Source organism: Triticum dicoccoides, chromosome 5B (genome assembly GCF_002162155.2).
Source record: "Triticum dicoccoides isolate Atlit2015 ecotype Zavitan chromosome 5B, WEW_v2.0, whole genome shotgun sequence".
In the NCBI taxonomy this organism is placed as follows: domain Eukaryota; kingdom Viridiplantae; phylum Streptophyta; class Magnoliopsida; order Poales; family Poaceae; genus Triticum; species Triticum dicoccoides.
The window spans coordinates 152652827-152656707 of NC_041389.1; positions in this window are offsets into that span (position 1 = coordinate 152652827).

Genomic DNA, 3881 nt, shown 5'->3' on the forward strand with positions numbered 1-3881 from the left:
CAACGATAAACCAAAATACATGTTATTTCACCTCTGCCTGGGGTGCACAGAATCGAACAGCAGTAAGTTTCTCATGACAGCGGGACTGCTGTCATATCGAGATTTAACATTCCAGGTTTGGTGAGGCCAATCGAATCAAGTACTCAAGGGGCTTGACCTCCTCCTGAGTCTAAGTGTAACAGTCGCAGTGGATCCTAAAGCGGTTGCTCATCAGAGCAGATGTGGTGGCGAAACTTGATTTCGAGTTGGGCTCGTAATTTTGTCGACGATAAGAAATGAACAAAGGAGTTGGGCTCATTGTTTCGTTGAGGATAAAAAATGAACAAAGCAGTTGGGCTCGTTATTTCGTCGAGGATAAAAATGAACAAAGGAGGGTAATGATATCCATACTCTCAAGGCATTGGCTATTGGTGCAGCCAAGGCGTGGAGGACCAGCAAGGCACGGAACAGGAGCCGGAGCATTTGAAAGCGTCAAATGGATAGGCCTGCGAGTAGCGGGTGTGTGTGGGCCGTTGGGCTTTGTAATGGGCTTGCGATATATAAGCAAGCGGGTGCGTCAGCTACAGGCATCAAGTTTGAAATGAAAACATTTTGAACCTCTCATTCTACCCTTATCGTCTTCTAGCTCTGCCCCGGTCCCCTTCTCTGCTCCTCTCTACCTCTGTTCGCCGCCGTCGATCACCGTCCGACCCTAGGTCGTGATAGTCTTGTATCAGAGCCCTGTCCATGACTCGCCGCCGCGCCGCGAATTTTTTTCCCCGATTCGTACCCAGCAAATCCGAGGCGACGGTAGCGGATCACCTTAGGTTTTGATCTGCGTAATCCCTGACCTAAGGTGGGTTGATTTGGGGGAAATCCGCGACCACGACGACATCCAAGCCCAATCCGCAGTCGCGCTTCCTCACGGACAAGATGGAGGCGTTCCTGGAATGGATGCTGAAGGAGTTCGCCGAGCTGCGCGCCGCACAAAACAAATTGGACGTCGTCGACGGGATCTGCGCTCAGCTCGAGGCCCTCGACGCCAAGCTGACGCAGCAGTCCACGCGTCTGGACCAGGTACAAGTCAAGGTGGATCTCTCGTGTGACACACTGGGCAGGTGCAGCAGGGTCAAGCTCACGCCACACACATGCACAAGCAGCACGGCACGGCTGAGGCTTCGTCTACAACTGCGTTTGAAGTGTTAGATGGCATCCTTGGGGCAGGACCGAGGTTTACCAGTCCCCCACCGCGTCCTGTTTAGGTACCTGACACCCTGCCTGTTCATCCGCAACCTGTACTGCCTGTCGGTGATGAGAGCACGGGCAAAAGGCAATGAACGCCGAAAATGGATTTTCCAAGGTTTGATGGCACTGATGTAAGGATCTGGTTGGATAAGTGTGAGGCGTTTTTCAGATTGTATAGCATTCCCGACAGTTTCAAGGTCACTTCTGCATCTCTCTATTTGTCTGATAACACAGCTCATTGGTATCAGGCGTTTAAACAGACGAGGGGATTCCACACCTGGGAACAGTTCTGCTCTGCAATTTTGTTGGAATTTGATGTGAATGTATACAGGCAGAAAATGAAAGAGTTGATAGAGTATAAACAACAGTTTCTGTAGTTGGTGTATAAAGTTAGGCTATACGAACCTACACTCAGTGAGACCTTTCTGGTGACCAGGTTTGTCATGGGTCTCAAGGACGAGCTCAGATCAGTGGTGGAGTTTCAGATACCTTATACTGTTCAAGTGGCGGCGCATGGCAGCGCAGTATGCATCTGTCAAGGAAGGTTTGCTGCTACAACAGAAAAACAGCAAACCAAGTTATCCCAAGGCTACTTATGGCAAGGCAGACACACGCTCTGGGTTAGCGGCAGGGGAGCTGTGGAAAGCGAAACAACTGAAGGAATACCGTCGGGCAAATGGTCTGTGTTACAAATGCGGAGAGAAGTTTGTACCGGGACATATATGTAACCAACCAATGGCAGGAGGTGCACAGTTAAAAGCTGCTGAAATGATTGACCCACATGAGATCATATCTGATGCTGTCTTGGATGCACTGGTAGCAGGAGGACCAGAAGAGTCTGCCCCTATTTCAGCTACTGCTCTGTCTGGGGCATCACATCCTAAGACAATCCAACTGAGAGCTCTAGTAGGAAACAAAGTGGTGTTGATACTAGTGGACTCAGGCAGCACTCACACTTTTGTGGACCAGTCACTGTTGGACAAAATTTCTGTCACTGCAGAGAAGTTAGTTCAACCAATGCCGGTTAAGGTGGCCAATGGGAATATAGTCACTTGTACTGAAGTTGTTCCTCAGTTAACCTGGTGGATTCAGGGACACAGTTTTTGTAGTTCCATGCAGGTGTTACCACTAGGAGGCCATGATATTATTTTAGGAATGGACTGGCTGGAGCAATGGGGTGTTATGAAATATCATTGGGCTGATAAATGGATTCAATTTCAGTATAAGGGTCGGCCGATCAAGTTGCATGGTGTATTGCCAGTGAAACAAGATCACCTTGAGGAGGTATCTGCAGAACAACTGCTGAAGTGGGAAAAAGGGAATGATGTGTGGGCTATTGCCTTGCTAAACCGTATAGTTATGGCACCTGTCACTGAAGTTCCCTGAAGTTCCCCCTGCTGTACAGCAAGTGCTGGATAGAAACAAGTAAGTGTTTCAGGAACCTCACTCTTTACCTCCTCACAGAGCTTTTGACCACACCATTAATCTGATGCAGTTCCTGTAAATTGCAGACCTTACAAATATTCACCATTATAGAAAGATGAAATAGAAAGACAGGTGAAAAAGATGTTAAATGCTGGTTTGATCACACCTAGTATGAGGTCCATTTGCTGCTCCTGTGTTACTTGTGAAAAAGAAGGATGGCATATGGAGGTTCTGTGTAGATTACAGAAGACTGAATGTTGTGACTGTCAAAAACAAGTTTCCTATGCCAGTTATTGATGAGATACTGGATGAGTTAGGAGGTAGTAAATGGTTCTCTAAATTGGACCTTAAGGCTGGCTATCATCAAATTCGAACGAAAGAAAAAGATGAGTTCAAAACACATCATGGATAGTTTCAGTTTAGAGTGATGCCCTTTGGGTTAGCTACTACTCCAGGAACTTTTCAATGTGTTATGAATCTCATGTTTGCAGGGCCAAACAGAAAATATGTGCTGGTATTTATGGATGACATACTAGTGTTTAGTCTCACACTGGAGGATCATTTGGAACATCTCCAATCTGTGTTTGATATACTCAAAGAGAACCAGTTGTTTGTCAAGGAGTCTAAATGTGTTTTTGCTCAGAACTCTTTGGAATATTTGGGACATATCATTTCTGATCAAGGAGTAGCTACAGATCCTGCCAAGACTGAGGCAATGTTACAATGGCCTGTACCTACCAATGTCACTGAATTAAGGTTTTTTTTGGGACTGACAGGGTACTACAGGAAGTTTGTGAGGAATTATGGCTTGTTGGCAAAACCTCTCACTGCTCTTCTGAAGAAACAAGCATTTGTTTGGTCTGATGCAGCCCAACAGGCCTTTCAATTGCTCAAGGAGGCCATGATCAGCACACCAGTTTTAGCTCTGCATAACTTTGACAAAACTTTCACGGTTGAGACAGATGCCTGCAACACTAGAGTGGGTGCTGTGTTATCTCAGGAAGGACACCCTGTTGCTTTCTACAGTGCTTTGGGTATTACTAACCAGAAGAAATCCATCTATGAGAAGGAATTTCTGGCAATCATGATGGCAATTGACAGATGGAGATCTTATCTATCTAGAGCTCCATTTGTGATCAAAACTGACCATCAAAGCTTGTGCCACTTGGGAGATCAAAATTTGACTTCAGATTTGCAGAGGGAAGCTATGACTAAACTAGTGGGATTACAGT